This window comes from Chiloscyllium plagiosum, chromosome 9 (genome assembly GCF_004010195.1).
Source record: "Chiloscyllium plagiosum isolate BGI_BamShark_2017 chromosome 9, ASM401019v2, whole genome shotgun sequence".
Lineage (NCBI taxonomy): Eukaryota > Metazoa > Chordata > Chondrichthyes > Orectolobiformes > Hemiscylliidae > Chiloscyllium > Chiloscyllium plagiosum.
The window spans coordinates 18,461,205-18,488,065 of NC_057718.1; positions in this window are offsets into that span (position 1 = coordinate 18,461,205).

A 26,861-nucleotide genomic window follows, 5' to 3' on the forward strand; every position below is an offset into this window, starting at 1 on the left:
AGGTCTGCATATCATAGAAGCTCTTGTGGCATGGTGGTAGTTTCCCTCCTTCTGAGCCAGGAGGCCTGGGTTCAAGTCCTGCCTTCTCTAGACATATGTAATAACATCTCTGAACAGGTCATCTAGAAACTACCTAGAAAGGACGATAGGTGACAGCACTCTACTCAGACTCAAGCTACCAGCAGTTGCTATAAAAACAAAAGATGATTGACGTTATGCTCATTGGAGCTTTGAAAGAAAGGGAAGTAATCTGATTGAAACATACATGATTGTGCAGGGGTTTGGCAGGGTAGATGCTGAGAGGATATTTCCCCTATTGGAGGAATTGAGAATGAAGGATACAGTTTAAAAATAAGGGATATTCCAGTTAAGGTGAGGTTATGAACATCTGCATCTCCAAACATTTGAATTAGAAGCAGGAGCAGGTCAGCAGTAGGAGTAAGATGAGAATGAATTTGATGTCTCAGTTGGAATGCTTGAAATTCACTTCCTAACTAGCAGTGGTGTTTGGCTCATTCAACATATTTAAGGCTGAGTTAGTGAGAGTTTTAATTGACAAGGGAATTGAGATTCAAGAGCATTGGGATAAAAGTGGAGTTAAGGCTACATTCAGATCAGTCTTTATCTTATCATGATTGTACCGAATGATGAGGCAGGCTCATACTCCTGCTCCTATTTCTTATACTTGTATGTATGATTTTCTGACTCAAAGACAATAATACTACCACTGAAACCCAGCTGGCACATGGCATATTATTGCCATACACAGCCTTCAATCTGCTTTTAAGACAGCCTACTACATGGGTGTAAAGGATCATACTTTACCAAACCTCCTTAACAATATAAAACTGGACTCTTTAAAATATTAGGCAGCACTCAGGTTTCCCATGGTTACATTTTCAAAAGGCTAAGTTAATCCTTTCTATTTCAGGCAGAATCTTATCTGAAGAGCAGGTTTCTTCCCTTGGATTAGTAAATACATAGGATGGAATTTTCCTCTCCATGGAGGTGACAAGAGGGGCTGCGAGAAGGGGAAATATTTGGGCAAGTTAGTCCTGGAGAGATACTCACTTATCTCTCACCACCTCATCAATTAAATTCTGGATTAGGAAGTCTCCACTCAAAAGTAATTAAGCAATGTTGTTAATTGGTATATTAATGGCCACTTAAGGCCCTCAATGTGCCATCTCCCATTTACCTGCTTTTCCTGGCAGGGCGAAACTGTGCCTAGTTTCCTGACCAAGTGACCAGACTGACCTGTCAACCAGGTTAGGGAAGGGATCTATTTAGAGTCGCAGAGTCATACAGCACGGAAACAGCCCCTTCAATCCATGCCGACCATAATCACAGATCAAACTAATCCCACCTGCCTGCGCTTGACCATTTCCCTCCAAATGTTTCTTATTCATGTACATATCTAAATGTCTTTTCAACATTGTAACTGTACCCCTAACCACCACTTCCTCTGGAAGTTAATTCCAAACACAAACCACTCTATGTATAAAAAATATTACCCCTCATGTCTTTTTAAAAACTTTTCTCCTATTGCCGTTAAAAATGTCCCTGGTCTTGAAATTCCCCCACCCTAGGGAAAAGACACCAGCCATTATCTATGCCCAATGTGATTTATAAACCTCTATAAGGTCACCTTTAATCTCCTATGCTCCAGTGAAAAAGGTTCCAGTCTATCCAGCCTCTCCTTATAACTCAAACCCTCCATTCCCGACAACACCCTGGTAAATCTCTTCTGAACTCTCTCCAGCTTGATAATATCCTTCCTATAATAATATCCTTTCTGTAATAATATCCTTCCTATCCTTTCAATATGCAGGGAAATCAAAGGCATGGATTGGGGAAGCAATGAGGAATCCTTTAAAAGCCAGACATCTCTTAACCCCCTCTCCACATGATCCCCAATCCACAAGAAACAAAAGAGCAAGACCTACATCCTCACCGCTGCCTCCTTTGAGGAGTAGGCCATGACTTGTCAGGGCAGTGGGAGGCCATTGCTGAGGTCTGAGATAGGCCGAGATACTAACTGAGTAATGCTAGTCAGCTTCAAACAGCTGATTGGCACATAATCAGTCATGTTTCCTCAGGCCACTGGGGGCAGCAACTTAACACCTAACATGCCCGCACCCACATTTAGCCTCAGAAAGGGAAAATTGTGGCCATGGGATCTGCCAACCTTGAAAAATAATCCATTTCTTTCTTCCACCTCCTCCACAAGCACCAGCCTGAAAATATTTTTAAAACTAGCAGTACCATTTGTGGCAATGATCTTGCAGCAGAAGTGATTTGTTGCCAAGGCAAATATGGAAAACCAGACCCAATATTTATACTTCAATAGTATGTAGGAAATTGTTTTAAACTGGGACATTAATCGTTGGAATTGCCTGGGTATAAGCAAGCAATACCTAACCAGCAAGAGGGATCATGAGAAAATGCTAATACATTACAAAACACAAATCAGTGCTTTGTGCAGGAACATGCCTCCAATCCTTCACAAATGTCACTTTGTGGAGGAGTTGGATGTTAGAGGTGCTAGAAGCACATTCTAGGAACTTGGGCACAAACTCTAGGGGGCTTAATGGGTCAGAAGATTGTTTGTAAAGCATTTAACTGTTTCAACATGATCTCAGTGTGTGCAGCAAGTGGCTCACTGGTGTCTGGTACCAGAGTTGAACCCTGGGTGCAGAATGTATTAGCAGGAGGCATAGCTATCTCCATTAATTTTAATGCTGTAATTGTTTTCTGGAAGCCTTGCGTTGCAGGTGTTATCATCCTGCCTCTAAGTCAGAAGATCTATGTTTGAGTCCCAGTGAGGGCCTGTTGTCCAAGGAAGATGACTTTGGATTGTGGCCAAACAGGGTGAATATCAATATATAAACACTTCCAACACCTACAACTTCAGTAGTAGGTGGTCAGAGTGGGAGAGATTTCTGGAAAGAAACTGGAAAGAAATTCAAGACTCTACCATCATTACCCAGAGTACAACAACATACCAGAATGTAACCAGATCATTGGGAACTATGACCCAGGATGAGAAGAAAAGTTAAGTTAGACCCCAAAAAGAAAAACACTTCCAAATGTAACTGTTACAAATCCAATGGCAAGCACTGTCAATGTAAGATAAGTTCAGTGATTCCACAGTTAAGGGAAAGTGGGTCAGAGAAAGGGCACTGAATTTAAACGCAGAGATTATTTACTCAACAAGAATATAATCGCTCCTTAATTTATGATGCTTTACAGCTAAATGGAGCAGTTCAGGAGTTGGGAACTTTACTTCTGACAAATGCAGAATGTGAGGGGCACAATGCTGCCTTTAACAGGTGCCGAGATCCTTAAAGTGGCCTTTTTTTTGGTGTGTGGTGTGATGCTCTGCTTGATCCCATGCTGCAGTCTGCGTGAGGGAGTAGAAAAAATGCTTCATAAAAGGTAGCATTCCTTTTTGATGGCTGAGGCTAGAATTCAAAGCTATCATCATTAAATCAACACCACGCACGTTTTAACATATTTCACCCATTACAATGAGAAAGTTCCAGGTGTTTTCTTTAAAACCCTCAGCTCCATGCAACACTTTAGCTTTTATGAGTTCATAAAGAAACGGCTGCCAGCGTGTGCACTGTTACTTTGATCTTCTTCAATTAAATTGTTTCCAACAATGTCTACAACAGCTGAAGGACATTAAGTACAAACAGTGTGTCAGTTCTTCAGGAATCTGGGCCAGTGTGACGGAGAACTTAGAAATCTCAAATGTCAGCTTTGGATTTTTGGTATGGTTGAGCATTAGTGGCAAAAATGACATTAAATTAGAATTTGGCACATGCAAACACTAAACCATGTCAATGAAGGGCAGATCTTCTCTTCCATCCAGCCTCTCCCACAGAATTGTGATACCACTTGTATCATCAGATATGAACCCCATCCCTCCCTAAACCATACAATCCTCTGGGGGAAATGAAGATGGTGGCATGGTGGCTCCATGGTTAGTACTGCTGTTTCACAGCACCAGCAACCAGGGTTCAATTCCAGCCTCAGGTGACTGTCTGTGTGGAGTTTGCACATTCTCCCCATGTCTGCGTGGGTTTCCTCTGGGTGCTCCAGTTTCCTCTCACAGTCCAAAGATGTGCAGGTTACGTAGATTGATCATGCTAAATTCCCATAGTGTCCAGAGATGTGGAGGTTAGATGGATGAGCCCTGGGAAATGCAGAGTTACAGGGATAAGATCGGGGTCTGGGTGGGATGCTCTTCAAAGAGTCAATGTAACGATAATGGGCTGAATGGCCTGCTTTCACACTGTTGGCATTCTATGATGATTCTAAGACCCAAATACAAATCCAAACTGATTTGTAGCAAAGTAAAACCTGCACTATTTCTCTCCAAACTGAGCAAGTGGAGATCACTCTGGCTCTCAGTGCTCTTATTAAAGATGATGATGCTATCTGAAAGCAGTCAGTTAAGTGTCAAATTGGAGCTAATCTTTACGCAATATTTTATGTATTTACAAAGTTATACAATATAAGCACACACGTCCGAATCCAACAACTACAGTTTTAAACAGACTCAATTTAGAAAAGAATTAAGTGAATCAATAGTTAATATCAGTGAGAAAAACAGAAATTGCTTTAACAACTCAGCAGGTCTGACAACATCTGTGCAGAGAAAACAGGGTCAACATTTCAGGTCTAGTGACACTTTTTCAGAACTCAATGTTCTGAAGAAGAAGAGTCACTGGACCCAAAATATTAACTCTGCTTTCTGTCCACAGATGCTGCCAGACCTACTGAGTTTCTCTAGCTGTTTCTGTTTTGATTTCCGATTTCCATAATCTGCAGTTCTTTGGTTTTTGTTAATATCAGTGTACAACTAACAACAATTACTGTATAATTATCAGTGAGGTTCATCCCACCCAGAAACAGGTTCAGCTCTGGTGAAGTTCACTAAACTGGAATTCATTACATGAGTTGGTAGCTTCCAACAATTAACTATTCTCTGGGAGGAGAAACTATCTCTTGACAAATAACCTAGAATTGGTCTTATACAACTTAAAATTGGGACCCCTGGTCCTTCTTAAGCCATTAAATGGAGCAAATCATTAACTGAACTACAATCAATTAACTTCATCAACTTGTAAGCCTCAAGCTGATCACCACAAATCTATGCTTCACTGAGTGAAATGTCTCAAATTTTCAGTCTGATTTAATAACTATACAGCTTAGAATCCCTACAGTGCAGAAATAGGCCATTTAACCCAACAAGTCCACACCCACCCAGATCCATTCTCCTACCCTGTTATTCTACATTTACCCCTAACCCACACATCCATGAACATTATGGGAATTTCAGCATGGCCAATTCACCTAACCTGCACATCTTCAGACTGTGGGAGGAAACCAGAGCACCTGAAGGAAACCCACGTAGACACGGGGAGAATGTGCAAACTCCACACAGATAGTTGCCCAAGGCTGGAATTGAACCCAGGTCCCTAGTACTGTGAGGCAGCCATGCTAACCACTGAAGCACCATGCTACCCATCCAGCTTTCTGCTGTATATTAGACTAGTGGCCCTTGTCTACACCCTTTCCAATGTGTGAGGAAACCAAAACTGACACAGTATTCCAACTGAGACCTAAACAAGTTGCATTCCTCACAAACAATGATAGCATCCCATTTGCCTTCTTAACTGCTTGCTATAACTGCATTCTAACCTTTGTGACTCATGCAGTAACATATCTACAGTGGTACATCAGCACCCTCTGCACCTCAGAAGTCTGCAGTCTTTCTCCCATTTAGGTAATGATTAGATTAGATTCCTTACAGTTTGGGAACAGGCCCTTCTGTCCAACCAGTCCACACCGACCCGCCAAAGAGTAACCCAACCAGACCCATTTCCCTCTGACTAATGCACCTAACACTATGGGCAATTTAGCATGGCCAATTCACCTGACCTGCACATCTTTAGACTGTGGGAGGAAACCGGAGCACACAGATGTGGGGAGAATGTGCAAGCTCCATACAGACAGTCGCCCAAGGTGGGAATTGAACCCGGGTCTCTGGCGCTGTGAGGCAGCAGTGCTAACCACTGTGCCACAGTGATCTTTGCTTTATTCTTCCTACCAAGGTGAACAATTTCACATTTTCCCACACTATACTCCATGTGCCAGACTTTCGCCCACTTACTCAACCTATTTATCTACATACATTACTTCCTTCTATCCTCTTCACAGCAGACTTTCATACCTATCTTCGAGTTGTCTACACATTTAACCGATATGCCTTTGCTTTTCTCATCTGGAACATATATATGTAAAGACTGTGGTTCCAGTATCGACCCCTGTCACATCTTGATGAACAGATAAAGACCCATTTATACAAATTCTGTTTTCCGACAGCCAGCCTATCTTCTATCCATGCTAAAATGTTATCCATTGTGGCATGGCTCATATATATTTCCTTTAGCCATCCCCTCTCAGCATTGTTGTACAGTTAGAAATGTATGCAATGGACTATTCAAATCTCTCTCTTTCTCCTTGATCTTTAATTGTTTTTCTAGAGGTGTGCATGAGATTGAGCATTCACTTGCCCACATTCGCATCAATGCACTTTTTCAAGTTATAAGAGACATGTTTGCCGGATATCTGGACACCTGCATGTAATACACACCTGGTCACACACATGAGATTCAAAAGAATTGTTTTTACAGGATGTGGAATTCCCTGCAACTAATCAGCATTGATGCAGATTCCAGAAATTGTTTTGAATGGGAAGTTATGTAATTTCTGAATCATACAGGAATGTTAGAGGAGATGGGAAAGTGTAGGACAGTGAGAAAGGACTAGCTATTTCTTTTTGAGCTAATTGCCTAATGCTAGTGTAGCATGGTGGCTCAGTGGTTAGCACTGCTGCCTCACGGGACCAGGGTTCAATTCCAGCCTTGGGCAAATGTCTGTGTGGATTTTGCATGTCCCCCCTCTGTCCCCTTGGGTTTTCTTCAGGTGCTCCAATTTCCTCCCACAGTCCAAAGATGTGCAGTTTGGGTGGATTGACCATGGGAAATGCAGGATTACACGGTTGAGGTAATGGGTGAGTCTGGCTGGGATGCTCTTCAGATGGTTGGCGATCGGTCAAATAACTTGCTTCCATACTGTAGGAATTTTATGAACTGATGTGAGCAGAAAGTAGCATAAAGCTGATCTGGGGGTGCACTGACACTGTGTGCAACAATTGGCTTGCTTTCCTGTAGTGTGCTTGCTGTCCCCCAAACATTCATCCACACTCCAAGAAGAAGAGGTAAAGAGACAAATTAAGCAACAAAATACGTGTTCCACTTTAGTAGATACTGGCAATCAAGTCGGAGGGGTGATTAGACCAAACATTTTAAACAATTGCATCCAGTCTGCACTTTATTATTCTCCCGACAGATTATTCTTCACCTTTGGCTTAGAGCTGGTCACAATTTCATGAGTTACAACACCCGAATACAGATTGCTTTTATTGCTTCAAGGGATATTGGTGTAACTGGCTGGGCCAGCATTTATTGCCCATCCCTAGTTGCCCTCGAGAAGGTAATGGTGAGCTGCCTTCTTGAACCACTGCAGTCCATGTGGTGCAGGTAAACACGCAGTGCGGTTAGGGAGCAAGTTTCCTGATTACTCAATGACAATGAAGAATAGTGGTATAGTTTGAAGTCAGGACGGTGAGTAGTTTAGAAGGAACCTTGCAGTTAGCAGCAGTTCTATATGTCTGCTGCCCCAGATGACAGGGGTCACAGTTTTGGAACGTGCTGTGCAAGAAATCTTGGTGATTGCTGCAGTAAAAACACTTTATTAGTATATCACTTTCTTGCAGCAGCCCTATAATAGCTGAGATAGTCCTGGGAATTGTTTGCTTCGAATGGTTAGTGAATGACAGTCACTAGCATTGGATTCAGAAGCCAGAAAATATACCCGTGTCAAACAGCCTTTTCAATTCTGTGTGATCGCGATGCTGCTGAATTGGATACTTGAAGATTTTAACCATTGTATGAATGAAGAAAGTTAAAATTAGCAACACAAAGTTGTCCTAAACCTCTCTGTGTGCATTGTGGGTCTATCCACAGCATGTGGATTGCAGCAACAATTCAAGAAGGCAGCTCACCACCACCTTCTCAAAAGCAACTAGGGACGGGCAATAAATGCTGGCCTAGCCAGAGAAGCACACATCCCGTGAGTGAATAAAAAAAAAACTTCATCTGTAGAATTGATGATGGATCTCATTGGCTCACAGCTCCAGAAACCCAGGTTCAATTCCAGCCTCAACTGTCTGTGTGGAGTTTGCACATTCTCCCCGTGCTTGTGTGAGTTTCCTCCGGGTGCTCCGGTTTCCTCTCATTGTCCAAAGATATGCAGGTGAGGTGAATTGGACATGCTAAATTTCCATAGTGTTCAGGGATGTATAGGTTAGGTCCATTAATCAGAGGAAATGTAGAGTAATAGGATAGGGGAGAGGGTCTGGGTGGGTTACTCTTCAGACAGTCGGTGTGGACTTGTTGGGCCAAATGCCTGTTTCCACCCTGTAGGGATTCTATTCTATTCTATACCTCTGTATATTCCTTTTTTAAATATATCAATTATTTTCATGTTGCAATATTAGCAAAGTTTTTGTAGCCCAAGCTGCGTGAAGGTGTGGAGCAGCAACAATCTGACTGGAAAATGCTAAATTGTCAAGTCTGCGGTGGTGAGACCAGGACAGTATATAATTATGCCAGAGAAAATAGAAAGGTCTGCCTTTGCTGTCTCTGACTCTATCCTTGAACTCTCTTGACAGGACAATGTCACCATGTTGGAGATCCTGGAAGGTACTAATTCCATCAGCTAGTCATATCTGCATTGGCAGACCACATATCCAAAGACGTTGTGGCCACTAGACAATGACATCCTGGGAGAAAATGTGTAAGTGAAAACTGACAATGTGGATGTTGACAATGACAGCTGGAGGACAGTTACTGATGGTTCTAGATTAGTGGTGCCGGAAGAGCATAGCAGTTCAGGCAGCATCCAAGGGGCAGTAAAATCGACATTTCGGGCAAAAGCCCTTCATCAGGAAGGGCTTTTGCCCGAAACGTCGATTTTACTGCTCCTTGGATGCTGCCTGAACTGCTGTGCTCTTCCAGCACCACTAATCCAGAATCTGGTTTCCAGCATCTGCAGTCATTGTTTTTACCCAGTTACTGATGGTGACAACGTGGCTGAGTGCTTTGGAAAGTCATTGGAAAAGGCCAATGAACTACGCACCTTCTGGGTCTGCTGTCTTTCTCTGTCCAGGCAGCTGTACCAGAGAGGGGCTTCTGACCAGAGTGGGGGCCCTGAGTCAGACTCTGCGATGCTCATCACAGAGTTGACAATAATGGAGAAAGGTATCATCACATGTAATAGAAAACTGCCACAGAATAGAGTGGAGAGCGGTCTTTTGTTTCTGCGTATTACTGTTACAAATCCATTTAAACTTAGCCTTTATTTCTGCTGCTGCCCCCTATAAATGTGTCAATGCACCTGTGGTCGTTTGTAGCATAGCAAGGTGCTGGCCAGTTCTTGAAAGTGAGTATGGTAAGTGAAAAAACATGCAGCACATTCATATAAAAGAATAACAGATGTCCAAGAGATGAAGAAGCAAGCTTCGGGCCCTGTACTAAGTATGTTCGTGAACAGTGCCAAAACTAATTTGGGACCATGTACACCTTGGTATCGCAACCAGCACCATCTGTTACTGCACATTGTAACTTTGCAAGCTGATTTCTTGCTCCTTGTTCAGTTCTCTCCCGTAAGAGCCTCTCAGTGAGGGGATGGTTGCCACTTGCTACCTGATACTTCAGGTTGATTGGCAAACTCAGTCCAGACCATGTTTCTCCAGATCTTCAGGCAGGACGATGTTGACAGAGGTGATCTAGCATCAAGTACAATGTGTTAAAAGCTGGGACACATGTGATGAATTATCAGTAAACAAGAATTTTAAACCGTTACTGAGTAACTGTGCTGTCAGTTGTGTCACTAGCAACATTACTGATAGTTATAACCTGTGATTTCTATTAAAGTGTAATGAAGCATGTCGGTGCCCTACAGTTTCATCAATAGACTATGGACAAGCACATCCTCATTAGTGCGACACTACAAGCATTGTTATCACCCCTAACCATTTATGATTTGAATATTGTTGTGCAATCAGCTGTAGCTCAATGATAGGACTCCTGTTACTGTCTCAAAGATGGGTTCAATCACTCCAGAAAGGCTTGTGCTCAAAACTGGTATTGATGAAGATGAATGAATGATGATTTATTGTCACTCGTACTCTACAATGAGCAACACAGTAAAATACAGTGAAAAGCTTCAACTGCCTCTACAATCCAGCACCACTTTGAAAAGTTTAAGAACAAAAAAGATATAACTAAAAGAGAAAAATGAAAATAAACCATGGATGCTGTAAATCAGAAACAAAAATAGATGTTGTTGGAAAAGCTTAACAGGGCTGGCAGCATCTGTGGGATAAATCATGGTTAACGTTTTAGGTTGAGTAACCCTTCCTCAGAACTCCATCTCCGCTCCATCGCCTCCACCATGAGATCTGAGCTGGCTCACCAAAGACACCTGTGCCACCACCCCTCCCAATGCTGGAGTTGCCACTCTTCAGGTGCCATCTGTTTGTCACCAGGCCCACCTTCCTGACAAGCTGCTGAGGGTCCAGGGCTCCATCCACACTTGGCTCGCAAACAGGAGACCCCTGGCTCAGCTGCCAACACCGCCTCCCTGATAATCAGGAGACGCTGCTCTGGGCCTACCACAACCAGGAGCTGCTGACTTTGCTACCGCCACTGCCTGGAATCCCCACGGCTGGCAGCCCATTCCTGATGAAAGGCTTTTGCCCAAAATGTCGATTTTCCTGCTCCTTGGATGCTGCCTGACCTGCTGTGCATTTCCAGCACCACTCTAACCCATACCACACCACTGCCAGGTCAGCCTCTGCCTCGCTGAGACCTGGAGTCCCCACGAAGGTCTACCACAACCTGGAGTCCCTGGCTCTGCTCCAGGCCAGGCCGTTACCTCTCTCAGAGCCCTGCTCTGGCTGCCCTCCTCCACGATGTCATCTTCTCTACTGCCACCGGCAGGAAAAAGATGAAGGAAAAGTAAAAGAACAAGAAAGAAGACAACAAGGATAAGGAAAGAAGGGAGAAAGTGGCTGGCATGAAGCAAATGGGCCCATAAGTCCTAACGCTGACTATCCAGCCAGTGCCAGCATTTTGGATCATGTTGGTATTGTCAGGGGTGCTGCATTTCTGATGAATGGTTAGACAATAAAGTGCTTTGGAAGGGGGACAGGCAGCAAGATGTGAGCTGAAGGGTGATGGATGGGTTTTCCTTGAGATGATAAAAGGGGTTTTACAAATCTAACTGTTTCTCCCTCCTTTCCTATTTTGAAAATTTGTTGCACATCGCTACTTTCCCAACAGCAGCAGTGCTACATTGGCATATTCAATTTTAAATTAAACAGTAAAAAAAATCATTTGATTTTGGCTTCTTTCTTCTTTCTATTCCAGGTTTTCCTTCTCCTGCTGCCTGGGTGTTAGAGTGACACAGAAAATGACTTGGTGAGCACTAATTTCACTCTGATAGTTCTCATAAATATAAATACTTCAAGCGTAACACAAGACAAGATCATTCAAACCTTTATAACCAACAGTGTGCTGACAGTAAAGGTTTAGCCTTGCACCTTATTTGGTCTCATAGGGAAACCAGGCACTAGCTCATTAGCCTAAGTAATCAACTGGAGTGAAGACCAGTGTTAATTATTGCTGAAAGCAACAAATTAATATTGCTCCTGTGCTGGGGGAATTGTGAAGACGTTCATGTTGCATTTAAACCAGTGACAGTGTGATACATTGCCCGCCTTTAAATGTTGTCCCATTACCAAAGCAAAACTACACAGAGCTTATAGAGAAAAAAAATGATCTTGTCAACTACAACCTAATTAAAGACCTCAAATAGTTACTGCTCTGGTTCTTTGCCCCACCTCCCCTTAATCTAACTTGCTCTGCCTTGGCACTGAATCTCACTTGATTGCAAACACACACAAACGCATTTAAATTCAGACTCATCAGGCAGAGGAATGCCTAATTCTCAGTTTTTGAGATCGAAATCTAACCCTGAACTGATGTGCCTCCTGGTTTGCTGTAGTCGTGTGTTCTTTACCATGAGGCACTCACGGAAAATATCCATCTTAAGGCAATTCAAAAAATGGGCATGATGCACACAAGACAACATGGTTTTGGAGTGGAGCTAAGGTTGAATATGGAAGGACTGAAAAAAGCACACCTACTAAAAGAGAAAGACAGTAATATTTAGAGCTACTGAAAACTACTAGAAGCCACAGAAAAAGAATAAAGAAGCACAACGCAGCTAAAAGCACTGGCTTAACCACACAATGGCTATAACCTTTCTTGTCCTAGCGCCTATTGAAATAGAAGGTTATATGAAACAGAAGTGTAGTTATTTTCCATTCACATTGGCAAAATTAAGGAATTGTGATAGATTAAATGATCAGGCCAGAGAAGCTACACTTTTACAACTGTTGGAGAGAAACTGATATAAAGAGCACTGCATCCTCAACTTACCAAGACAGAAAAATTGCAGTAATTTTAAAAGCCTTCAAAGCATGTTTTGAAACCCAAGTGAATGTAACTTATGAACAATTTGTTGCTCCAAGGTGAAAAAGAGGTAAAAGAGAAACAGAATCAATGTCTGACTGCATTAATAAAGGTTGCAGAATCCTGTGAATTTGCTCAACTAAAAGATGATCTACTTAAACCAAGTTTATATTTAACATAAGAAGTCTTACAGTGAGAGCAAATCCACTGAGAGAACAGAAACTCCCTCCCAGGGTAGGGGTCAACATAGCCAGAAGCTCAGAGGTTGTTAATCAGGAGCATATTCATGCAGAACACACTGACCCTTGCATTATGCTGATAGACATTCCAGTTTCAAACAGCAAAAAAATTTACGACAAAAGGCAAGATGCAAATATGCACAGGACATCATAAAAAGGAAAGGCAGGCATGACCAAAATGGGGATAGCAGTGTTCTTACTGAGAAACAGAATAATTTTGCATACACATGTCTATCTAGAGAAAAGCACATCAAGTAGGTACAGAGGGTCATTGGAGAGATAACAGCTGAAGATTCTGACGAATCACACTACACAGGACAAGGTCAGCAGATACATGGGAACACCACCCCCTGCATGTTTCTTTCTAGCCACTCACCATCTTGATTTGGAAATATATTGCCACTTCTTCAGTGTTGCTGGATAAATTTCCTGGAACTATCCCTCTAACAGCATTTTGGGTGGACCTATACCAAATGGACTACTGTAGTTGAAGAAGGCAGATCAACTCCACCTTCTCAAGAGCGACAAGATATGGAAATAAATGCTGGCCCAGCTGATGACACCCACAGCCCGTGGAAGAATTTTAAAAATCATGCAATACTTTGGTGTTAAGGAAAGTTTATTTACATACTATGAGTGTTTAGAACCAGAGAGAGGGAGAGCTTTAAGCCATTAGCTTAGCAGAAACCAGAATGAGCAAGTTTTGTTTTAATTTAGTTGAAAATTTTTTTTGACAGGAGTTAGAAGCAAGTTTAGATACTACGAGAAAAGGAGATTGTTCAAGTATTTGAGGAAATAAGTTACCGCACATAAAATTGTTTATTCTTGCAAATTTCCAGGCCAGGAATGTTTGTCAGATTATTACTGAGAAAACTGATTAAGACTGAGGAAGTCTAAATTCTCATTTGGGTGATGGCCAAGGGGGGTGGCCTCAGGAATTCACAAGACTGGAGCTGAAAAGAAGCGGCTAAGCCAAACCTACAGATTTGATACGGAAGGAAAATTTCTCCAGATTCAGATTAACTATAAAGTAAGAGTGTTGGAGTGTACACAGAATTTTGTTTTGCGATTAATTTTGTAATCTTTAAAATTCTTATATTTTAATAACTTGCTCTGTTTTAGTTTAATTTTATTTTTTGTGTGTAAAAAACTTTTCCCAAATCTGCAGCTTTTTCTAGCTATGTTAGTGAAACACTGCATCATTACATTTTTTAAACATCTTTCGAGCCAGACTTCATTTTGGGATCTGATTTGTTCGGTAGTCACATCAGCTGGGAATCATAATAGTAGGGTTTTATTGTAAATCTATAGTTTAGCACAAACACCAGTTTCTATCTTTCCCTTCTGAACCTTTTCCCTGTCCAAAAGCTTTTTTATGTTTTAGAAAACCCACCTTTTGGCAATTAAGCTCTGCCCACAGCAACAAAAACAGAGGCAGTGTGGAGAAGAACCCAGCACTTTCTCCAAAGAAAATACCAAATTACCAATTTTACAAATTAAACAGTTAATGTAGAAGTCTAGTGTGTAATGCCTGCTCTCAGCCAACCCTGGATCTGCTCAGGCTGAATCCTGGGGCTCTTGTGTGGCAATGGTAGGGTCCCCACCTTTGAGCCAGGGGGCCTGAGTTCAAGACACACCTCCTCCAGGGGTGTGTCATAGCAACTTTGAGCTGGTTAATTAGGAAGATACGTAAATTCAAATTGACCCTCCATCATATCTCTCCCTCACTGCTCATAGTTTGTATTGCCCTTAACGGGCTTTGCATATAAATTATTCCATTGGATAACATTAATGCTTTTTGGGGATGGCTAATAGATGAAAAAAAAAACACAGGTGATTTGATGAGGGGAAAACAAAATGCTCTGCATTCTCTCCACAGTTTCTGCCAGATCTGCTGAGTTTCTCCAGCAATTCCTGCTTTGGTAACACAAATTGAGATAAAATGCCTTGCCATCACCTTTGTTCGTAAATATTCTTATCGATGCCTACTTGTAAGAGAAAATGTGACAATCGAGTTCAACCACAAAAGATTGCAGGATCACAGAATGGCATAATTGCTCCAGTGCAGAGGATGAAATTCAGCATCTAAATAAAGCTCTATTGTAAGTAAAACGCACCACCTTATGCCAACTATCAAAAGAAATTTGCTACAACTTGCAAGGGCAACAGTCCTCATTAGCCAAGATATGAAGGTTGGTTACTGGCAAGTGAAGCTGCATGAAAGTAACAGATTTCTCGCTATGTTCTCGTCAACATTTGGAAAATACAGATGGTTGTATATGTCTTTGGCATTTCCATGGCTCCAGAGATTATGAACATAGACAGTATCAGATATTTAGTGATTTTCTGGGAGTGGAAGCCATAGCAGATGATTCAATAGCCCATATGTGCAGCAAAACAAAGGAATTGCTGACAACAGCCAAAATCTGATGTGCCTATTAAACAAGAGTTCACCAGATGTATCTGAATCTGAAATAGAAAAGATTACACTTAAAAATGCCTGAAGTCAGTTGTATTGATAACAAAAAGTCTTTGCCTGGATCCCAAAACGTAGTGTAATGATTTGTTGGATTTGTCAACTGTCCAGCAAAACTCATGCTTAATTTGTTGTTGGAGTGTGAACCATTCTGCCAACTCACTCCCAAGGAAATGCACTGGTATTGGGCATGGAACAGGAAGTAACATTTACTAAAGTCAAACATTTACAGTGATACTAATGATGAAGACACTCAGCAGCATGATGCCAATGTGCTAGGTCTTGCTGCAGTCCTATTGAAATGAGAACAACTGCTTGCATTTGCACCCACAGCATTAATGCAAATGATATAATGATACAATCAGATCAGGAAAGTATAGCTGGTCATTGTCTTTTCTTGTGAACATGCTTATTGATACCTTTTTGGTACTTTTTTTTAAACAATTCATGGAATAAGGGTGTCCCTGGAGCAGTCAGCATTTTTAACCATTTCTAATTACCCAGAGGACATTTAAGAGTCAACTATGTTGTTGTAGATCTGGAGTCACATATAGACTGGACCAGGTAAGGATTTCTTTCTCTAAAGGACATCAGTGAGCAAGATGGGATCTTCCAACAATTGACAATGGATTCCTGGTCATCATTAGACTCTTTATCCTAGATTTTTATTGAATTCAAGTTCCACCATCTGTTGTGTTTTGTGATTTATAAATCAGGATATCAAGTTCCCTCTGCATCGACTTCTGATTTCTCTCAGGTTCCTACAATCCTGATTGCAGCTAATGGTAATATTGGACAAGTCAGATTCCAGAGCAAAGCCCAGCTTGACAGATCATAAGTTTAATTTTTGCAATTTGATTACTGTGGTGCTCAATCACTGAATCACTGAGTCACACGAGGCTGTCAATGTACTTTTAACAAAAGCACAGAGGTTTACTAGATAAAAAGAGAAAAAAAATGAAGTACATGGAATGACATGTTTGAACAATCTTATCATAAACAGAAAAAAAAACTACCCTTTTTACCAGCAATATTTTTTGTGGACATTCAACCATAGAAAAGTGACATTCCCATCTTTGTTTTAAAATTTCTAATGCAACTGACAAAGTAGTAAACAATTCCATTCAGTGACTTTCTACATAAATCACTAGAAGTGACTTTGTCTCTCCCCAAGGCATAAGGACACAGACTAATTCACTGAACTGCTGCTAAAAAAACTTAAGAATTATTTTCGGCTCCTATGACGTGACAATCTCCACAAATTGAAAAGTAAAATTGCCCTTTAGCTGGAATAGATATTTTCTTCTGAACTCAACTTGCTTGTGATTCACAGATATCTATATTTTTTCTGTAAAAGTTTGTAAAAAATTCTACTTAGTTTCTGCGGTGTTCACTATCTCATCAAATAGATTGCTAGTCATTTAAGTTAGGTCACATGCTTTCTTGAAAAGGCTGTTTTGAATTCCCTGTTACGGTCAAAGGAATCAAAAAGACATTGAGAAAATACAGCAAAGATATACATAAAGTAAACCTTAAGTAGATAAATTACCTACTGAAAGAATGGAACATAGTCCAGTACAGAGTCTCGTCATCAAAACTATTGTTCCATTAACAGTAAAACAACTCAAGTCAGAATTATTATCAATTGGAAGGTAAAATGACAGAAGGTTAAGTTTCATTTTGACCAAACCGTTAAACTAACCAGAACTGAACATTGGACAACCAGTCAGGGTACAAACCTTCAACATTCTCAACAAGAGTCAGCTCAAGTAGTGATTTGTGACCTGTACAGAGCAGTTGTTAACTCGATCATACATGGTGCAAGTGAGTGACCAGAAATACCATAAAAACTGCATGCACATAGACAGAGTTGGAGAAACTGTTTCTTCAGTAAGGACAGCCAGACAGGATGATGTGAACACAGCAGCTGATCAGAAAACTTTCCTGCTCTTCTTTTATAATCATCTGAAAGGGCAGGCGGGACCTCAGTTTAATATCTAATACAGAAATATGGCAACCAAAATACAATGAACAACAAGGACGGGCAGCACAGTTGCTCAGTGGTTAGCACAGCTGCCTCACAGTGCCAGGGATCCAGGTTTGATTCCAGCCTCGGGCAACTCTCTGTGTGGAGTTTGCACATTCTCCTCGTGTCTCCTGGGTTTCCTCTGGCTGCTGTGGTTTCCACCCATGATCCAAAGATGTGCAGGTTAGGTGAATTGGCCATGCTCAATTGCCCACAGTGTTCAGCGATGTGTAGGTTAGGAGCATTAGTCAGGGATAAATGAAGAGTAATAGGGTAGGGGAATGGGTCTGGGTGGATTACTCTTTGGAGGGTTGGTGTGGACTTGTTAGGCTGAATGGTCTGTTTTCACACTGTAGGGATTCAACGTTTTTGACTCTGTGTATCTAGATTTCCAAAAGACATTCACCAAGGTGCTGCACAAAAGGCTGCTGCATAAAATAAAGATGCAAGGCATTATGGGCAATGTATTAGTATGGATAGGGGATTGGTTAATCAACAGGAAGCAAAGAGTGGGGATAAATGAGTGTTAGTCTGGTTGGCAATCTGTGATAAGTGGTGTGCCTCAGGGATCAGTGTTGGGACTGCAATTATTCACAATTTATATCGATGATTTGGAATTGGGGACCATATGTACTGTGTCAAAGTTTGCAGATGACACTAAGATGATCAGTAGAGCAAAGCGTCCAGAGGACTGAGAAACTTTGCAGAGGAACATAGATACTTTAAGTGAGTGAGCAAAGGTCTGGTAGATGGAATACAATATGAAGTCATCCATTGCAGTAGGAATAACAGTGAAAAGGACTGTTACTTGAATGGTAAGAAATTGCAGCATGCTGCTGTGCAGAGGGACCTGGGTGTCCTTGTGCATGAATCACAGAAGGTTGGTTTGCAGGTACAGCTGGTAATTAAGAAGGCAAATGGAGTGTTGTCCTTCATTGTTAAAGAGATTGAATTTAAGAGCAGGGAGGCTGCTGGTGGCACCACACCTGGAGTACTGTGTGCAGGTTTGGTCTCCTTACTTGAGAAAGGATGTATTGGCACTAGAAGGAGCACAGAGGAGGTTCACAAGGTTCATTCCAGAGTTGAGGAGGTTGGTTTATGAGAAGAGACAGAGTAGACTGGGATTATAATCATTGAAATTTAGAAGATTGAAGGGGGATTTTATAGAAACATATATAATTATGAAGTGAGTAGATAAAATAGAAGTAGAGAGGATGCTTCCACTGGCAGGTGAAACTAGGACAAGAGGGGGAGCAGATTTAGATTTGAAGTGAGGCTTCCTCAGTAAATAATTTTAAAACTAAAATAGATACGGTTTTGAACAGTAAAGGAATTACTGGTGAGGGGGATGAGGCAATGAAAAGATCAGCCATGATCATATTCAATGGTGGGACGGGCTCGAAGGGCCAGACGGCTTACTCCTGCTCCTAGTTCTTATGTTCCAATGAAGCAATGCAGCACTCCCTCAAAATTGTGTTGAAATATTGACAGATTTTCAATATTTTTTTCAAAGGATGTGGATGCTGCTGGCTAGAGAATTATTCTTGTCCATTCCAAATTAGCTCCGGAAATGTGGTGGCGAACTACCTCCTTAGATTAGAATACCCACAGTGTGGAAACAGGCCATTCGGCCCAATAAGTCCATACCAACTCTCTAAAGAACATCCCACCCAGACTCACGCCCTACCCTATCTCTGTAACCCTGCATTTCCCATGGATAATCCACCTGACCTACACATCTTTGAACTGAGGGAGGAAACCAGAGCACTCAGAGAAAGCCCATGTAGACAGAGGGAGACTGTGCAAACTCCACACAGACAGTCACTCAAGGCTGGGATTGGAACCCAAGTCCCTGGCATTATAATGCAGCAGTGCTAACCACTGAACAACCGTGCCACCCCTTGAACTGCTGAAATGTATGTGGCACACATAGGTCTGTTAGACAGGGAGAACTGACAACAGTGAATGCATGGAGATACAGTCACAAGTCAGGATGTGAAGGGGATGGTGCTCCTTGAATCTGCTGCCCACCTTCTGGATGTTAAAGCTCATAGGTTTGGACAGTCCTGTTAAAGGAGACTTAATAACTTGCTGGAGTGCATTTTGCAAATGGTATATATAGCTGCCATTGTGCATTGGGTGGGGGAGGGACTGAACATTTAAGGTGGTGGATGGAATGCCAATGGTTCCCTCATCAAAATATCCATCTGACTCATTCTTCACTGCTATCATTCATTCCCAGATTCTATTCCACGTATAGATTACTCTTTCTATGAAAAGTTTTGTCCTCATGTCAGTCTAACATTCACACATAACCACTTTAAACTGTACCCTCTTATCTCACTATCAGCTAATGTTTCAGATTTAGATTTTGCTGCAGCTTTTGACAGCTCAATAGATAGTGGGAGGCAGTGACCATTAGATGTACTGGCTTCACATTGACATCCATACTTTTAGGAATTTGTCAAGGTTCCAGGGTTTATTGACATAGTTGAAATAACATTTGGCTCTGTGTACATAGCCTCGCAGAATAGTTCTTCCTATTTTGACAACTGGATTCAGAGCAGTTGACAAAGAAACCAAAATTTGTGTCCTCAGAAAAGATGAGAACGAAAGAGTTGTGATGCTGGTTTTCTGAAGAACTTTGTAGAGGTTAGGAAACAGGTTTAGAGTCCATCGGTGAGGAAGATGAGAAAGTTTTGATCACTCGCTTCCCAAGATCATCACCTGTTTTACCTGCAGCAGGATACGCCTTGTGAGTTATTTCTGTTATGTGTTAAGTTTAGAGTGAGACTATTAAAAAGATGCAAGGAATCCATTCCAAAACACCAATCCCTAAACTTGAGGGACAAATGTTGACTGTCTACTTTGTAGCTGTTTGCTTCCAAGCCACAAGGTTGGAGGTTCAAATTTCATGGAGGAACACGAGCACAGTATCTAGATGTACGCTTTGGGGCAGGACTGAGGGAGTGCTGCCATATTGTGCCAGCGTCTGAGGAGTTGCAAATGGTGCTGAGCATTGCACAATCATCAATGGACATTCCCACTTCTAACTTCATTTATGGAAGGAAGCACATTGATGAAACAGCTGACAATGGCCAAGGCTCACCTAGTATGTAATGTGTGGAATCTTATAAGGGCCTGAAAAAGACAGGCTAAGGTGAAATCCAAGGCAGAATCACATCAAAAGTCACTCAAGGCCTCCTGCAATGTCATGAGTAACCTGCAATGTTGTTTGTGCATTTATAACGCAGCAAGGTGCGTTTCTCATTAGGAATTGGTAAGTTGCCAATTAATGGGAATTATAGCATGTTAAACACTGAAAAGCCTGAGGAGCTGAATGTCGGGTAACCCAACACCCATCTTGACACTTTCTGCCCTATTTGGGGTGTTTTCCTCCTGGAATGAGAGGGCAAAGTAGATAATAAGAGAATTGAAAGTGGGTGGCACAGTTGTTACTTTTGGTGTGGGTGGGGCATCTCTCATTGATTGAAGATGGTGTCAACACAACATCAGCAGCCAATGAGGCCGTGAGCAGAATAGCGGCAGCCTCCTGGTTGTTGGTGGTGGACGTGGCTTTGGTGGCAATTGGAGACAGCGACAGCAGCAAGGTCATGCTCCCAGTGTCTGTGGCCGGTGACGACAGCAGTGGCAGCGAAAACGTGGCTCCTCCCGGTGATTGATGTGAGACCCAGATGCTGACTGAGACTCCAGGCCTGGGACTAACCCTAGGCCTTGGCTAGGCCCGGGTGTCTGCATGAAGAGTTCCAAACACCTCTATGGAGATAAAACTTAAACTTCATTTGACTTTAAGATCAGGACATTTTTCTTACCATTTGACTTCCTTATATTTTTGCTGTTGTTTTGTTTTAAAATTCTAGTTTTGTAACAAGATGGTGCCTGAGACTGGTGACTTTATACACTTTTCATTGTACTCATGTATTCCTATACTTGAGTACATGTGTCAATAAAATCTAATTCTTATTCTAATAAACAGAAGTGTTCTAAACAGGAAAAGCACACAATGTTTTATCACCCTTACGATTTCTCTTTCTAGTTACTGGCAGTGATTAATTCCAGAAGGCTGCAGGGCAATCCCAAATGTTCTGGCAACTCAACACCCAAGTGAAGTTCTGTGCAATCTATATTCTGCTGGCATGTTCCCATTGCAAACCCACATCTGTATTTAAACGAAAATGCAAAAGGCAACCATCTACAAAACGGTTATTTTGTTTCATCCTAAACTGAGAGAAAGCTGAGACTGAAACAGGATTGTAGACAGAGGTAGTGACACAAAACAAACAAATTACAGGATTCAAGTTGCACATCAAATGTACACCATACTGGCTTCGATCCATAAAAACTACCCTGCCACTTAATAGTTACCCTGATTTATATAAAAATTCAACAAGGTTCTTTCAACAGCATCTTCCAAAGCCACAACCACTACCATCGAGAAGGATGAGAGCATCAGACACTTGGGAACACCTCCAAGTTCATTTCCAACTTGGAAACTTTGGAAATCTTCTGTGTTGCTGGTTCAAACTCCTGGAACTCCCTCTCTAACAGCATTGTGGAGTTGAAGAAACCAGCTCATTGGCACCTACAGAAATGCAGTTAAGAATTGGCAATAAAGTGCCAGCAGCGCCCACATACTCTGAATGAATTAAAATAAGGTTACTTTCATATTGTTGCCAGTTGGTCCCATTAGATAAATTACTTCTAGACATAATCTTGTGGCTAACAGGTTCGGCAGTGAGTGAGAAAGCAAAACACACACAGTCCAAGGAATTTCTGTGAATAGTGGAAATGTGAGGTGAGAAAGAAACCACACAGCAAGCTTGGCTGCAGCTTAGAGACAGATAGGTTGTTGTTATTTTGCCTGTGATCGTTTTTATAGAAATGCACTGGGGGGTAAAGTTGTTCTTCTAGAACTGTACTGGGGGGTAAAGTTGTTTTTCTAGAACTGCACTGGGGGGTAAAACTGTTATTTCTAGAACTGTACTGGGGATAAAGCTGATTGTTCTAGAACTGTACTGGGGGTAAAGCTGATTTTTCTAGAACAGCACTGGAGGGGTAAAGCTGTTTTTTCTAGAACTGTACGGGAGGGCGGGGTAAAGCTATTTTCTCTAGAACTGTACTGGGGGTAAAGCTGTTTCCCTAAACCCAGTTTCTCCTGAGGTTTTGTGCTGTGGTGGTGCACGGTTTAGACTTTCATAAGGAGCGAACATGAGATTGGACATTACAGAACATAGGTTTCTGTGTTGATGCACCATTCATTAAAATGTTAAGCTGAACAATGTCACTTGATTGACAAGGGGAGGCAACATTTATTTAAGCAACGATTTATTAGGACATGGAATGCATTGCCTGAAAAGGGTGGAGGCAGAAGCAGATTCAACGTTCACAGGGAACTGGATATATACTTGAAAACTTGCAGCCCTGGGAGGTGGGAGGGGAGAGAGCAGGGAAATTTTATTAAGTGAGCCAGAACGGTCATAATGGGCCAACTGCTCCCCTTCCCAGTTTGATGATTCTTGTGCCATTGTCATTGTCAGAAGTAACTAATTTCTCACCTCAGATTCCTGGTCTGTTTGCTAATATTAACCAACTCTGAAAGAAAGCTAAAATTCTTTCTGTTCAGAAGTGTCAACATTGGATGAGATTATGAATCAAGCTTCACTCTCATGCTCTCAGTTTCAGTAGTCAGTAGCAATTTACTGTGCTTGGCCAACACATGAGGAATGCCACACAAGCATGTTCCTTGTGTGTCGCCCAAGACAGCAAATCAAGGACCCTTATTTAGATTAAGGTCACTCACTTGGCTTCAAGGCCATCTCCAGAACTTTGGGCTAAATGCACCAAGATAGGCAGGAAAGAATGTTGTGATACATCATACAGAAATTGCAGACCAGTTTATCATAGAATCCCCACAGTGTGGAAACTGGCCATTCTGCCCAACGGGTCCAAACTGACCCTCCGAACAGCATCCCACCCAGATCCACCCCACTATGCTATCCATGTAACCCTGCATTTCCCATGTTCTAACCCACCTAGCCTGCACATCCCTGAACACTATGGGTAATTTAGCATGGCCAATCCACCTAACCCGCACATAGATTGGTTTAGATAGATTGAACAAATATGTACAATTTTACAGATGGAGTAAGATGTAGAAAAATGTAAAATTGTTAATTTGGACAAAAACAACAAAAAAATTGTAATACTTAAAGGGAGAACAACCGCAGAAATCTCAGGTACAGAGGGATTTAGTCGTTCTGAAATGTGAGTCACAAAAACTTAATATGCAAGTACAGCAAATAAAAAGACAAATAAGATGTTATCCTTTATTATGAGAGTAATTGAACATAATAGAAAAGATGCTATGCTTCAGTTATACAAGGCATTGGTGAGATCACATTCTGAATACTCTGCAGTTTTGATCTCCCTGTTTAAGGAGGGATGTAAATGTATTGGGGCGGTTCAGAGGAGCTTTACTGGATTGATTCTTGAAATGAGTGGATTGCCTTATGAGGGTAGATTGGACAGACTGGGTTAGTTTCCAATGGAGTTTAGATGAGTGAGGGTTACTTGATTTAAGCGTGTAAGAATATTCTTGAGAAAGCGGATATGCAAAGGATGTTCCCTCTTATGGGCCAGTCCAGAGCAATAGTTGTAAGATTAGGGGTTGCCCTCTCACATCGGTGGTGAGGAGAAATTTTATCTCTCAAAGTCATTCATGACACTGGAATTCTCTAACTCAGAAGGTGGCGGTTTAAAAATATATCTTTAAGAAAGAGGTCGATAGAGTCTTGCAAGACAGGGGAATCAAGAGTTATTGGGGACAGATGAGAATATGGAATTCAAAATGAAAGCAGATCAGCCATGATATTATTGGATGGCAGAGGAGCCTTGAGAGGTCAAATGGTTTACTTCTGTTTCTATTTCATCTGTTCATGTGACAATCACAGAGCCAGGACTGCACTGAGCATTATGGAGAGAGCAGCAGCCTAGGCAGTTGGAACCTTGATTTGTTGATGATAGAAGTGTGAAGCCCCACTGGGAATTTGCCACTGTGAGCTCATTCAGCAGAGAACAGGATTCAGCTAGGAATGATCAAACCTTGCAAACAGAATTTGGATGCTAACTACAAAACAAACACAATAGTTTTCAGTCGGTAGTTTGGGAATGAATCCAGGCTGGACTGAGTTCTGTCAATTTTGCCATTATTCCTGGTGCAAAAATGCTATTCGGTGACAAGCAGATGCAATGCAATAAATGTATTGCCAACGGTGACTCATCTGTTGTTTATCTGCAGTACTGTTGGCTTTCACTGTCTTGAGTTAAACATGAGGAACATCCAGAGCGATGAATTGGCAGATGGTCTGCAGCATTATGGCACCAAATCTCTCCATCAGCTCATCTATTTGTGGTATTTATCATGTGTTACCCAAGCATAGAAACAGGTTGCTGTTTCGATTAGTCTCTGCACCACGTCCCCAGTGCATTACAATGGTTATGCTCTTGGGTTAGGAAAAACAAACTGACTCACCTTCTTAATTAAACCCCTCTCATGGATGGTCGCAACAAGGGTAAGCTAAAAAGAATCTCTTCCCTTGTGGAAAGTTCTTCTGAATCTAAATGTTTTTAGGTTTAAAAGGAGCCAATTTAACCAGCCACTGTGATCTCTGAATTGTTATTACTCTAGGCCTCTGGATTACTCACTTGATATCATAAACATTGCAGTACTCTTCCCACCATTCATTGTATAGTGTCAAATAATTGTGATTGTCACTGAACTCATCTATCAGATCAAAGATCCCAAGGAAGAAACAGAAATACATACAATCCAGTTCAACTCATGCATTCAGAAAGAATTTACAATTCCCCTATCAAAACATCCATCTGGCCCATTAATGATAAGGTTTTTGCTGTTACTGCTCTTTCCCAGATTCTATTCCAAGTAAAGATTACGCTTTCTATGAAAAAGTTTGTCCTCATGTCAGTCTAGCATTCACCCATAATCACTTTAAATTGTACCCTCTTATCTCACTATCAGTTAATGCTTCAGATTTAGATTTCGCTGCAGTTTTTGACAGCTCAATAGATAGTGGGAGGCAGTGGCCATTAGATGTACTGGCTTCACATTAACACTCGCACTATCGAGAATTTGTCAGGGTTCCAGGGTTTATTGATTTAGTTTAAATAACTTTTTGGCTTTTTGTATATAGCCTTGAACAATAGCTCTTCCTATTTTGACGTCTGGATTCAGAGCATGGGCAAAGAAAATTTTGATTTCATAAAAAGTGACGACAGAAGAGTTGTGATGATAGTTTTCTGAGGAATCAGATAGAGATTGGTAATTGGGATTATAGCCTATCGGTGAGGAAGATGTGAAAGATTGGATCACTCAGTTTCAAAGATCACACATTGTTTTACTTGCAGTCTTGTCAGGCATTTCTGTTAGGTATAACTTCTAGAGGTAGAGACAGCATTAAAAGTTATATGGACTCCATACCAGGACCCAAATACATAGACCCGAGTGACAAATGCTTACTATCATCTTCATGGCTGCTTGCCTCTGAGGTGGAAGGTGAGTTCAAATTTTACAAAGGTACTTGTGAACATATCCAGGCTCACACTTTCTGGCAGTACTGAGGGAGTGCAACAATGTTAGAGGTGCTGGCTTTAGATTCCACAACGCTAGTTTGAAGAATAGCAGTGGATTTCTCATGATGTCCTGGCCATCCCTGAAACAATGTCACTGAAAAAGCAGAGTATGTAGTCATTAGTGCATTGGTGGTAGTGGGAGTTTATTCAATGGAAATGTTCTGCTGTGATTCCCACATAACAACAGCAACTAGACTACTGCAGTTGGCCATAACCTACTCTTCAGTATTGTACGGTTGTTAAATGTGCTATATAAATTGACAAGGGACCTCCCAATCTTACCCAATATTTGACTTACCATCCAGAGACAATGGGACCTCTTTGAATGTGAAAGGGAAGATTGGCAGGATGTGATCAGTAGTGTCCTACAGAAATCTGTTTGGGGGCCTCAATTATTCACAATATTCATCATTGAGCCTGACCTCGGTGGTGGGCAAGTTGTTGGAGGGAATCCAGAGGGACAGGATGTACATATATTTGAAAAGGCAAGGATTGATTAGGGATTGTCAACATGGTTTTGTGTGTGGGAAATCATGTCTCACAAACTTCATTAAGTTTTTTGAAGAAGTAACAAAGACGATTGATGAGGGCAGAGTGGTAGATGTGATCTATATTGACTTCAGAAAGGCGTTCGACAAGGTTCCCCATGGGAGACTGATTAGCAAGGTTAGATCTCACGGAATACAGGGAGAACTAGCCATTTGGATACAGAACTGGCTCAAAGGTAGAAGACAGAGGGTGGTGGTGGAGGGTTGTTTTTCAGACTGGAGGCC